This window comes from Manis pentadactyla, chromosome 12, assembly GCF_030020395.1.
Source record: "Manis pentadactyla isolate mManPen7 chromosome 12, mManPen7.hap1, whole genome shotgun sequence".
NCBI classification, from domain to species: Eukaryota; Metazoa; Chordata; class Mammalia; order Pholidota; family Manidae; genus Manis; species Manis pentadactyla.
In genome coordinates, this window is record NC_080030.1 from 11,854,543 (window position 1) to 11,868,819 (window position 14,277).

A 14,277-nucleotide genomic window follows, 5' to 3' on the forward strand; every position below is an offset into this window, starting at 1 on the left:
TCCTCCGAGGTTGCATTCTCACAAGCATTCATTAAATTAATTGTCCCATTGTTACTCTAGTCTCTGAGCAATTTAGTTCCCATGAGAGGCAGTCAAAACAGAAAAGAACTTCTTTCCTGCTAGTTTTGTACCCTTGGGAGCATACTGGATACTAGATGCATGTATCCCCTCTCCTGGGATCCCCATGGTCTTTTTCCATTGGCCTGACCACCATTGTCCTCTCCCCTGAGAATTTACTCAACATATGAGATGGAATTTCTTTATCTATCAAAGGCATGAGCAGGCACATTTTTCAAGACTATGTGAATCCTAAACACCTTGACACAGAGTTGTGACATGGATCACACCCAACTCCCAACAAAACCATTCCAACGACTTTACCACAATTTCTTGAAGGGCCCCCACCAGTAAGATGGCGAACTTCCGGCTTCTCTTCCGGGTCCTCAGTTCCTGACGGCGCCACCTAAAGACCTATCACCTCTCTCCCCACTCCCACTCCCAGCACCTAGCCAATAGCCACCAGCCCCGTAGAAGTAACACCACAATCACCCCATGCCCCTTCCTATATAACCCAGCACCTTTCCCCAATAAAGCAGAATTCTCCAGTGAATTGCTGCTGTGTGTCGCTCCCTTCCTTTCATTTCTGGTCTTACTGTGAAAGATGCAAACCTAGAGGAAGTTCCAGGCACCCCATAAGAGAAGTACAGTGAGAGGTGGGTTGGCTGGCTGTATAGGCAGGACTCTGTAGGCATCTACATTCTTAAGACAGCCCGTGGTATTCTAACCCAGGAAGTATAGACCACCTTTATCATTTCACAAGGGACTTATTTGTAGAGCCGGAACCAAACAGTATTAAACAATTTTTAAGCAAAAGAACAGCAGGATACCCTAATCAAGTGGTTTGCAACCTGGGAAATTTAACAAGCAGCCCCAAACAACGTAGTAAAAACAGGAATGATTTCATCTTGAAGATAAGGCTGCATTTTTTTTTTGTAGATAATTATTTTTTATTGAAAGGTAGTTGACACACAGTATCACATTACATTAGTTTCAGGTGTACAACATAGTGATTCAACATTTATATACATGACAGTTCTAGGTACCAGCTATCACCATACCAAGCTGTTACAATATCTTGACTATATTCATTACATCCCGGTTACTTATTATTTTACCATTGTAAGTGTGTACTTTTTTTATTTGTTTGTTTGTTTGTGAGGGCATCTCATATTTATTGATCAAACGGTTGTTAACAATAAAATTCTGTATAGGGGAGTCAGTGCTCAATGCACAATCATTAATCCACCCCAAGTCCAGTTTTCGTCAGTCTCCAGTCTTCTGAGGCATAACAAACAAGTTCTTACATGGAGAACAAATTCTTACATAGCGAATAAGTTCTTACATGGTGAACAGTACAAGGGCAGCCATCACAGAAACCTTCGGTTTTGCTCATGCATTATGAACTATAAACAGTCAGTTCAAATATGAATACTCATTTGATTTTTATACTTGATTTATATGTGGATACCACATTTCTCTCTTTATTATTATTATTTTTAATAAAATGCTGAAGTGGTAGGTAGATACAAGATAAAGGTAGAAAACATAGTTTAGCGTTGTAAGAGAGCAAATGTAGATGATCAGGTGTGTGCCTGTAGACTATGTGTTAATCCAAGCTAGACCAGGGCAATAAAACATCCACATATGCAGAAGATTTCTCTCAGAACAGGGGGGGTGAGGTTCTAAGCCTCACCTCTGTTGATCCCCAATTTCTCACCTGATGACCCCCCTGCGACTGTGCCTGTCTTAGGTTGTTCCTCCCTTGAGGAATCTTACCCGTCTCCGGCTAACCAGTCATCTTCCAGGGCCATACAGGGAAATGTAAAGTTGGTAAGTGAGAGAGAAGCCTTATTGTTTGAAAAGGTTAGCTTTTTATTTCTTTGCATATTTATGCCCTGTAGCTTCTATGCCCAGCATTTGTCTTGAGGTATCTTTACCGCTTGGAAGAATTATGATACTCGGTAAATTTGATATGAGGCACGAATTCTACGTAAGGGTTGTAATTAGGAAGGAAGAAGAAAAGCTATAGAAGTAGCAGGCAGCAGAAAACATGGGAAGATTGATTATTTCTTTGACATATCTTCTTGTAGAGTAACTTCAGCACGTACAGGTTTTAAGCTACTACTTAAATTGCGCACACACATTAACATAATAGGAGTATAGTTACATAACCAAAGCATACCTGTAATTACCAGCCATCTCCAGTGAAACCAAGAAAACCAGTTAGGCACCTTAGGCATTTGTGAAAACTTATCTATGATATGGTGGATATTGTCCAACTGAACTTGAACAGTCTGAGAGAAATCAGACAAATTAAAACAACCCATTCCTGGGGACTGTTCACATCCCATATGTTCTTTTAACAGTAAATAGTCTGTAGTTGTAAGATTTTGGAGCACTACAATTTGCACTTCTCCTAATTCTTAGTTGAGTTCCAACAGTATAGATCCAGTCAAATTTGTTGTTTTACTGTATGCACAGGCCAGCTTAGATATCTCCTTCCTCATTCCCATGGCAAGTCCAGGAACTGGTGGGATGAGTGCATCTCCAGCTGTAGCAGTGCGTGGATCTTTGTTGGTGTTTTTTGATGATCATCTTCTGGCATGAGTCTTCCAGAGAGTGCTGATGTTGGAAGTTCTTTTTCATATCGTATCTTAGTTCATTTTCGGGGTAGCCCAATTAGGCTTTGATCCTCTGTATAAACACAAACAGACCCTTTGCCTACACTTTTATATGCCCTTTATACCCTTGTGTAGAACTCATTGGAGGTTACCACACAGGAACTGCCCTTTTTTTTTTTTTTTTGGTATCACTAATCTACACTTACATGACGAATATTATGTTTACTTGGCTCTCCCCTATACCAGGTCCCCCCTATAAACCCCTTTACAGTCACTGTCCATCAGCATAGCAAAATGTTGTAGAATCACTACTTGCCTTCTCTGTGTTGTACAGCCCTCCCTTTTCTCCTACCCCCCCATGCATGCTAATCTTAATACCCCCAACTTCTCCCCCCCGATCCCTCCCTACCCACCCATCCTCCCCAGTCCCTTTCCCTTTGGTACCTGTTGGTCCATTCTTGAGTTCTGTGATTCTGCTGCTGTTTTGTTCCTTCAGTTTTTCCTGTGTTCTTATATTCCACAAATAAGTGAAATCATTTGGTATTTCTCTTTCTCCGCTTGGCTTGTTTCACTGAGCATAATACCCTCCAGCTCCATCCATGTTGCTGCAAATGGTTGAATTTGCCCTTTTCTTATGGCTGAGTAGTATTCCATTGTGTATATGTACCACATCTTCTTTATCCATTCATCTATCGATGGACATTTAGGTTGCTTCCAATTCTTGGCTATTGTAAATAGTGCTGCAATAAACATAGGGGTGCATCTGTCTTTCTCAAACTTGATTGCTGCGTTCTTAGGGTAAATTCCTAGGAGTGCAATTCCTGGGTCAAATGGTAAGTCTGTTTTGAGCATTTTGATGTACCTCCATACTGCTTTCCACAATGGCTGAACTAATTTACATTCCCACCAGCAGTGTAGGAGGGTTCCCGTTTCTCCACAGCCTCACCAACATTTGTTGTTGTTTGTCTTTTGGATGGCAGCCATCCTTAGTGGTGTGAGGTGATACCTCATTGTAGTTTTAATTTGCATTTCTCTGATAATTAGTGATGTGGAGCATCTTTTCATGTGTCTGTTAGCCATCTGTATTTCTTTTCTGGAGAACTGTCTGTTCAGTTCCTCTGTCTATTTTTATTTGGGTTATTTGTTTTTTGTTTGTTGAGGCGTGTGAGCACTTTATATATTCTGGACGTCAAGCCTTTATCAGATCTGTCATTTTCAAATATATTCTCCCATACTGTAGGGTTCCTTTTTGTTCTATTGATGGTGTCTTTTGCTGTACAGAAGCTTTTCAGGTGAATATAGTCCCACTTGTTCATTTTTGCTGTTGTTTTCCTTGCCCGGGGTGATATATTCAAGAAGAGGTCACTCATGTTTATGTCTAAGAGGTTTTTGCCTATGTTTTCTTCCAAGAGTTTAATGGTTTCATGACTTACATTCAGGTCTTTGATCCATTTTGAGTTTACTTTTGTATATGGGGTTAGACAATGGTCCAGTTTCATTCTCCTACAGGTAGCTGTCCAGTTTTGCCAGCACCATCTGTTGAAGAGACTGTCATTTCGCCATTGTATGTCCATGGCTCCTTTATCAAATATTAATTGACTGTGTATGTCTGGGTTAATGTCTGGATTCTCTAGTCTGTTCCATTGGTCTGTGGCTCTGTTCTGGTGCCAGTACCAAATTGTCTTGGTTACTATGGCTTTATAGTAGAGCTTGAAGTTTGGGAGTGAGATCCCCCCTACTTTATTCTTCTTTCTCAGGATTGCTTTGGCTATTCGGGGTCTTTGGTGGTTCCATATGAATTTTGGAATTATTTGTTCAAGTTCATTGAAGAATGTTGCTGGTAGTTTCATAGGGATTGCATCAAATCTGTATATTGCTTTGGGCAGGATGGGCATTTTGACGATATTTATTCTTCCTAGCCACGAGCATGGGATGAGTTTCCATCTGTTAGTGTCCCCTTTAATTTCTCTTAAGAGTGACTTGTAGTTTTCAGAGTATAAGTCTTTCACTTCTTTGGTTAGGTTTATTCCTAGGTATTTTTTTTTTGATGCAATTGTGAATGGAGTTTTTTTCCTGATTTCTCTTTCTGTGGGTTCATTGTTAGTGTATAGGAAAGCCGCAGATTTCTGTGTGTTGATTTTGTATCCTGCAACTTTGCTGTATTCCGATATCAGTTCTAGTAGTTTTGGGGTGGAGTCTTTAGGGTTTTTTATGTACAGTATCATGTCATCTGCAAATAGAGACAGTTTAACTTCTTCTTTACCAATCTGGATTCCTTGTATTTTTTTGTTTTGTCTGATTGCCGTGGCTAGTACCTGCAGTACTATGTTAAATAACAGTGGGGAGAGTGGGCATCCCTGTCTAGTTCCCTATCTCATAGGAAATGCTTTCAGCTTCTCGCTGTTCAATATAATGTTGGCTGTGGGTTTATCATAGATGGCCTTTGTTATGTTGAGGTACTTGTCCTCTATTCCCATTTTGCTGAGAGTTTTTATCATGAATAGATGTTGAACTTTGTCAAATGCTTTTTCATCATCTATGGAGATGATCATGTGGTTTTTGTCTTTCATTTTGTTGATGTGGTGGATGATGTTGATGGACTTTTGAATGTTGTACCATCCTTGCATCCCTGGGATGAATCCCACTTGGTCATGGTGTATCCTTTGGTGTATTTTTGAATTCGGTTTGCTTGTATTTTGTTGAGTATTTTTGCATCTACGTTCATCAGGGATATTAGTCTGTAGTTTTCTTTTTTTGGTGGGGTCTTTGCCTGGTTTTGGTATTAGGGTGATGTTAGGTTCATAGAATGAGTTTGGGAGTATCCCCTCCTCCTCTATTTTTTGGAAAACTTTAAGGAGAAATGGTATTATGTCTTCCCTGTATGTCTGAGAAAATTCCGAGGTAAATTCATCCTGCCCAGGGGTTTTGTTCTTTGGTAGTTTTTTGATTACCGCTTCAATTTTATTGCTGGTAATTGGTCTGTTTAGATTTTCTGTTTCTTTCTGGGTCAGTCTTGGAAGGTTGTATTTTTCTAGAAAGTTGTCCATTTCTCCTAGGTTTCCCAGCTTTTTAGCATATATGTTTTCATAGTATTCTCTAATAATTCTTTGTATTTCTGTGGGGTCTGTCGTGATTTTTCCTGTCCCGTTTCTGATTCCGTTGATGTGTGTTGATTCTCTTTTTCTCTTAATAAGTTTGGCTAGAGGCTTATCTATTTTGTTTATTTTCTCGAAGAACCAGCTCTTGGTTTCATTGATTTTTGCTATTGTTTTATTCTTCTGAATTTTATTTATTTCTTCTCTGATCTTTATTATGTCTCCCCTTCTGCTGACCTTAGGCCTCATTTGTTCTTCTTTTTCCAATTTCGATAATTGTTACATTAGACCATTCATTTGGGATTGTTCTTCCTTTTTTAAATATGCTTGGATTGCTATATACTTTCCTCTTAAGACTGCTTTTGCTGTGTCCCACAGAAGTTGGGGCTTAGTGTTGTTGTTGTTGTTTGTTTCCATATATTGCTGGATCTCCATTTTGATTTGGTCATTGATCCATTGATTATTTAGGAGCGTGTTGTTAAGCCTCCATGTGTTTGTGAGCCTCTTTGCTTTCTTTGTACAGTTTATTTCTAGTTTTATGCCTTTGTGGTCTGAAAAGTTGGTTGGTAGGATTTCAATCTTTTGGAATTTACTGAGGCTCTTTTTGTGGCCTAGTATGTGGTCTATTCTGGAGAATGTTCCATGTGCACTTGAGAAGAATGTGTATCCTGTTGCTTTTGGATGTAGAGTTCTGTAGATGTCTATTAGGTCCATCTGCTCTACTGTGTTGTTCAGTGCTTCCGTGTGCTTACTTATTTTCTGTCTGGTGGATCTATCCTTTGGGGTGAGTGGTGTGTTGAAGTCTCCTAGAATGAATGCATTGCAGTCTATTTCCCCCTTTAGTTCTGTTAGTATTTGTTTCACATATGCTGGTGCTCCTGTGGTGGGTGCATATATATTTAGAATGGTTATATCCTCTTGTTGGACTGAGCCCTTTATCATTATGTAGTGTCCTTCTTTATCTCTTGTTACTTTCTTTGTTTTGAAGTCTATTTTGTCTGATATTAGTACTGCAACCCCTGCTTTCTTCTCGCTGTTGTTTGCCTGAAATATGTTTTTCCATCCCTTGACTTTTAGTCTGTACATGTCTTTGGGTTTGAGGTGAGTTTCTTGTAAGCAGCATATAAGATGGGTCTTGCTTTTTTATCCATTCTATTACTCTGTGTCTTTTGATTGGTGCATTCAGTCCATTAACATTTAGGGTGGCTATTGAAAGATATGTACTTAATGCCATTGCAGGCTCTAAATTCGTGGTTACCAAAGGTTCAAGGTTAGCCTCTTTAGTATCTTACTGCCTAACTTAGCTCGCTTATTGAGCTGTTATATACACTGTCTGGAGATCCTTTTCTTCTCTCCCTTCTTATTCCTCCTCCTCCATTCTTCATATGTTGGGTGTTTTGTTCTGTGCTCTTTCTAGGAGTGCTCCCATCTAGAGCAGTCCCTGTAAGATGTCCTGTAGAGGTGATTTGTGGGAAGCAAATTCCCTCAGCTTTTGTTTGTCTGGGAATTGTTTAATCCCACCATCATATTTGAATGATAGTCGTACTGGATACAGTATCCTTGGTTCAAGGCCCTTCTGTTTCATTGCATTAAATATATCATGCCATTCTCTTCTGGCCTGTAGGGTTTCTGTTGAGAAGTCTGATGTTAGTCTGATGGGTTTTCCTTTATAGGTGACCTTTTTCTCTCTAGCTGCCTTTAAAACTCTTTCCTTGTCCTTGATCTTTGCCATTTTAATTATTATATGTCTTGTTGTTGTCCTCCTTGGATCCTTTCTGTTGGGGATTCTGTGTATTTCCGTGGTCTGTTCGATTATTTCCTCCCCCAGTTTGGGGAAGTTTTCAGCAATTATTTCTTCCAAGATACTTTCCATCTCTTTTCCTCTCTCTTCTTCTTCTGGGACCCCTATAACACGGATATTGTTTCTTTTGGATTGGTCACACAGTTCTCTTAATATTGTTTCATTCCTGTAGATCCTTTTGTCTCTCTCTATGTCAGCTTCTATGCATTCCTGTTCTCTGATTTCAATTCCATCAATGGCCTCTTGCATCCTATCCATTCTGCTTATAAACCCTTCCAGAGTTTGTTTCATTTCTGCGATCTCCTTTCTGGCATCTTTGATCTCCTTCCGGACTTCATCCCATTTCTCTTGCGTATTTCTCTGCATCTCTGTCAGCATGTTTATGATTTTTATTTTGAATTCTTTGTCAGGAAGACTGGTTAGGTCTGTCTCCTTCTCTGGTGTTGTCTCTGTGATCTTTGTCTGCCTGTAGCTTTGCCTTTTCATGGTGATAGGAATAGTTTGCAGAACTGGGACGAGTGACGGCTGGAAGAACTTCCCTTCTTGTTGGTTTGTGGCCCTCCTCTCCTGGGAGAACAGCGACCTCTAGTGGCTTGTGCTGCGCAGCTGCGCGCAGACATGGCTTCTGCTTCCTGCCCGGCTGCTATGGAGTTGATCTCCGCTGTTGCTGTGGGCGTGGCCTGGCTCGGGCCGCTGCTCCAAAGTGGTGGAGTCGCGTTGGAGGGGGAGCGGCCGGGAGGCTATTTATCTCCGTAAGGGGCCTCCTGCTCCCTGCAGCCCAGGGGTTAGGGTGCCCAGAGATCCCCGGATTCCCTACCTCTGGATTAAGTGTCCCGCCCTGCCCCTTTAAGACTTCCAAAAAGCACCCACCAAAACAAAACAACGACCACAAAAAAAAAAAAGAAAATTTTTTTAATGAAAAAAAAAAAAGTAAAAAATTGCCGCTCGTTTTTCTTTATTCTCTGGCGCCAGCCTCAGGCATCTGCTCACCAGTCTTGCTGCCCTGTTTCCCTGTTTTGGGGTCCCTATCCCTTTAAGACTTCCAAAAAGCCCTCGCCAAAACAAAACAGCAAAAAAAATAATAATAATAATGGCCGCTCGCTTTTCTTATGTCCTCCAGCGCCAGGCCTCCGGTACCCTCTCACCGTTCTTGCTGCCCTGTTTCCCTAGTATCCAGGACCCCATGCACGCACTGTGTCTGTGCTCTGGTCCGGATGGCTGGGGCTGGGTGTTCAGCAGTCCTGGGCTCTGTCTCCCTCCTGCTCTACCTATTCTTCTCCCGCCGGGAGCTGGTTGCAGGGGCGCTTGGCTCCCGCGGGGCCGGGGCTTGTATCTTGCCCCCTTTACGAGACACTCGGTTCTCGCAGGTGTGGATGTCATCTGGATGTTGTCCTGTGTCCTCTGGTCTTTATTCTAGGAAGAGTTGTCTTTGTTATATTTTCATACATATATGTGGTTTTGGGAGGAGATTTCCACTGCTCTACTCACGCCGCCATCTTGGCTCCTTTTTTTTTTTTTTTTAATCACAATAAAATACAGTGAAGAGTTTGGTTATTGCCTTGACTGTTATAGGAGAAAGATTCACCTGTCTGAATGTATCATGGAAATTTCAGTGAACTTATTAGCCAAAGCAATTCACGCCACAGCATTTCTTAGGAACCCAATAGGCTGGCCTATTCTTTAAACCTTCCTAGTAACCAAATAGCCTTCTCATCATGCAATCACTTCAGTTAAGGCATTTATGAATTGATTTTTTTCTACCTCTTCTTTCTGTGCTCCCTTTCAGTCTACCATTTTGTTTCCATTCCCGTAACTGTCAAGCACAGCCCCTCTCTTCCCCTCACGTCCCTGAGGAGGCCGGCTTCTCTAACAAGGGACTGGCTTTCCTCAGGCTTTTGCAAGGAGCAGCACACTTCCGGTAGAATCCACACCTTTTCCTCATAACTCCAGAGCTACTCAGACAGCAGAAGTGTTTGGATGGCGCCAGAAGCAGAAGAAGAGAATTCCAGCTCCAGCCCAGCTGAGGAGTGACCCACCAGCACCATTCCACCAGCCTCCGGTGAGGGTGGGGTAGGTACTTGAACTTGCGTCCTCAGTCGGGGGCAAGAGGAACAAGTTGAGAGAGGATGTACACGTGCCCACACCCATTGCCATGCCCATCAAAGTCCCCCCAATACTGTCTTTTAGGTGTCTGAGACGCCTCCCTTCTGGGGAATCCCAGGCACACGTTTTATTTTTTTTTTTGTTTTTATTTTGGTATCATTAATCTACATTTACATGAAGGACATTATGTTTACTAGGCTCCCCCCTTCACCAAGTCCAGGCACACTTTTATTTATGGTACTTCATCTGCGATTGTCTTAGTATGACTTATCTAATTTATGTTATTATTTGTCTCATCGCTCTGCTTTCCAAATGTTCATGTAGCATCTTGAGATTGGGGAATGCCTCTGGCTGGTCTTTACACAGCCCCTGCAGTCAGTGCATGATGAAAGTGCTCAATAAGTATTGGTTGACCTGAAATTTAATTGTCTCCTTTAGCCCCAAGATCCAATTTTCCAGTGAATTTATCTGCAGGGCTCCTCCTGCACTCCCCCTACCAAATTTCTTTTTAAATAGGCAACACTTAGACCAACATTTTGACAACACTTAGGTCCAACATAGATCCTCATCACTCACAATGAAATTACGCTGCCTTAAACATAGTGCTCAGGCACTGGAGTTTGTTTTCACAAGACGCTCATCACACACGCAAGAGGGAGTGACGGTGACAGAGTTCCCTGCTGTTCAAATCTAAGCCACCATCCACTAGTCATCACATCTTTGGAGAGTGGGAAGGTTCCTCAGAGGTTCACAAATATCACGTCTCTGAATTAAAGGTCTCATTTATCGTTCTAGAATAAGAGCATATTTATTTGTATCTGTTTGAATAACTGCATGAAGTCTTTAATCCCCAAAGTATGAGTGCTTAATACCTGCTTAATCATTTAGATGCATGGCTAAATAGCAATCAGGGCTTTTCTTACAAAGAAATAATAGTTGACTGTGCACCAGAAATACGAACTCTATTCTCTCCTCCTTAGCCGTGAATTTGGGTCAGCTCCTCTCACAGGCTCTAGAGACTGCCTGTCTGCTCCGCCTCCCAGCTCTGCCACCTGCTGACTGTGCCATTAGGACAAGTTTCTTAACCTCTCTCTGCCTCTGCCCTTGTCTTTAAAATGGGCATTGTAAAGTTCATCAACCGCCATGAGACATCGTTGTGAGGCTTTAATGAGTAAACACATATTAAAACTCACCATTGAGCTTGGCACGTGGCCAGCACCACCACCTGTGGGCTATTTGGTGAGACTACAAGGTGTTCTGTGGGCCTACATGCCATTTGTGTACAAACACACACGCCACCGCTTTCCCAGGACACTCTGCTTTTTGGAACCCATTTCGGTTCTTCTCATACTAAAATCAGCTGAAAGCTCTGCTGATTGTTGAGATCGGGCAGGGCGAAATTAGCCATCTGGGGCTTGGCATACTTCAGGGCTGAGGATGTAGGTTCATGGGGTGGAGTTCCCTCCCCCTTGGGTCCCTGAGTCCCTGGGCTTCATGGGGATCCAGCTGTGGCCTCACTGGTGGGCAAGCCGGCTTCTGAGAGGTCCCAGAAGTGAGGGGCACCAGGCCCAGGGGTATCTGGGTCAGGGGGCCCAGGAGGAAAGCCATTGGGAGGACATGAGAGGGAGGGAAAACCAAGGGGCCAAATGGCAGGCTTTTAGCAGAAGGGGACCGATGCTGCCGATGATGTTAGCGGGAGCCGTAAGTTGTCAAAGACTTACCGGGCTTATGTGTACATTAGGCAGATGCCAGGGTTCCTCTGTGAGGAGAGTGAGTCTCACGGATGCTGTAAAAGCTCCTTTGATGGGCTTCTCCACCCACTAACATTCTGTGGTCTCTCTTCAGAGAGTCACATGACATCTTTCCCTCTGCTTTCCAAATGTGGGCTCACCCAACCATCTACCAGCAGGTCCTGGGCACCCAGGTGCAGACTTCAACGTAAGGACCTTGAAACGGATTATGGCACATAGTATGGTCAGGGGCTGCCTTCTGGCCACTGGCCAAGCCATTCTGGTTTCTCCTGTGTACTTCCTGGGGTGCTTTGCAATCTATGGTCAGCCTAAGGCAACTCCTGGGATATTGGAGCCCCATATATCTGAAGACACCCGAAAGCAGGCTTTGAAGCATAGGCAGTTCTGCAGTGAGTGAGTGAGTGAGGGGCACAGGTTATGTTTGGCCATCTATTGTAGTTTCATTTCGACGTTTATATTTTTGTGTTTCTCTTTGACCTGTTATGCTTCAGTGTTTTTGTTTTAGTTACTCGGCTTTCTTGATTTAGACTCAACATCTCCAATATTACAGATGTAATTGAAATCAAATATTGTCTTTCTTCTGTAGGAAAAAGGATACATGCATTTTGGCTGAGTAAATGGCTAACACATTTATCTTGATGCTGCTTGTGTTTTAGAACACCAATTTCCTTCACCTCCTGTGATATAGGAAGAAAATGAACCCTTTGAATTCTATGGTGGATTTGTGGAAAGGTTTCTAATTCTACAAGGCTGAATTGTCAAAGTGGTGTGGCCTATGACTGATCTCAAAAACCCTGGAGACAATTGCTTTTCCTAATTCTGTCTGGTTTTCTGAGAGCAGATGCCATTATTCAAAGTACATATGAAATCACATACCTGGGCATTTAAATTTGGGATTGAATCTCCAATGGATCTGAGCTTGAAAAAAGCCTTCAGGGAATTAACAATTTTCCAGCAGCAGATTTAATAACCCTGAAAAAGGGTTTGTGAACCCTATCTGCTGTCCATAACAGAGCTCAATTGTTTAAAAAAAGTACCATACAAGGGAAATAGATTGTATCATGGAGATTTCTATTTCACCTACAAGGTGTTTGAAAATTTTAATAGACAAAAACACTAATGATGTGTTATGAAATGGTTTGTTAAGATTTCTGTTAAGTTTTCCTTCTGGTTTACGCTATGTGGCACTACAAATAAGCAGTTGCAAAAAAACATCTGAGACAGGACATTTTGCTTTTGAAAGGCAAAATCCAATTTGTGTTAAATCTAGAAAGGAAAGCCCCCTTTCTACCATCCTTACAGTCTTTCCTATGCATTACTCATTCATTCATTCTTCATTTGGGGTTTATTGTAGCTTCCCATGTTAGGTGCAGAATTCATGGCCCATGATGGCTTTTGTGAGAGTTTGGAAGGACAGACTGAGCATCTTTCTCTGGTATTTCCTTTTCTTCTCATTCTAGAGTCATGTGGCCTTGTGCTCATGTGTCTGTGGATCAGCATCCTAGTACGGGAAATAGTAGTGTGCTGGGGGCACAAGGCAGAGGGAGGCAGGAGGGAGGTACAACTGAGCCATGACCCTTTGCCACCTATCTGTGATCCCACACAGGACAAGTTGGTCACTTTAACCCCAGTCTTCAGCTATTAAGGGGGTATACTCGGTAAAATTGCTGATTTTTCTAGAAAGATTTATTTAATTACTTGCTTTAAATTGTCACTGGAAAATTTAGCTATGTACCTTTCGTGTACCTTCTTGTTTATAATCACCCATCCATTCACTAAGTATTTATTATCTACCATGTGCTAGGCATGTTCTGGGAGCTGGAGATAGAGTAGTGGGAAAAAGAAATCATAGACCCAGCCTCATGATATAGAGATGCTGATGCAAAGACAGTAAATAAAGAACAACACAAATATGTGATAACAGACCTGGAATGGGTCAGCTCTCTGAGGAGAAAATCTCAGTGTGCATTGAGTGACTGTGGCAGGGGAACCTATTTTAGAGCAGTGGGACTCAGGGAAGCCATCTCTAGTAGATTTATGTGGAGACTTGAACAATACATGGGTGTTGGGCAGGCAAAGAGTTGAGCATCTGAAGGTTCCAGGTAGGGCAGCATGTGGAAAGACCCTCTGTCAGGGCACATGAAGGCTGATGCGGTGGGGGAACAGGGCAGGAAACAGGTACTGTCTGTGGCTGCACACCCCCAGGGCATTCACCTTTCCAGAGAGTGCTGTGGCTTCCTACCGCAGGCTTTGGTGACTGTCCATCTGAGGGCTTCTGTGGCAGAGTCATGCTGTGCAATGCAGAGCATTCAGGAACTGCTGGAGAGGAGACAAGAAAGGGGAGGCCCCTGCAAGCAGCCATTAGGCAGTGGTGACTCAGGGTGGAGGAGAAATACCCAGCTTCCTCACTGCCCAGGTGGAAACACTCCGAGGCTTGCACTACTGCATCTCCTAACAGTTTCCAGCAGGCCGGAGCCCCAGTTGTCTGCAGGGGTAATGCGCTCACAGACTCACCATGCATTGGTTTCCATTCTTCCTCTTATCACTGTCCCCATCCCTTCCCAGTACTTCTTGGGGTCACCTCACAAATAAACCACTTGCCCTTGAATTCTTATCTCCTGGTGTCCTCCAAGGGGAGCCCCATGCAAGCCAGCAAGGGAAGAGGAGGCTTAAGAAGGCAGAAATCAGTGCAGACAGCTGGTGTTCTCAAAGTAAGGTCCATGGAACCCCAGTGTTGCCTCTGTGATCTTTCAAGGGGTATGAGAAATGTGGGTAAAATTGTAACATTTCCAGAATATCTCGCCTGGCATAATGTTCCTCATGTAATTGTAGATTAATGATACCAA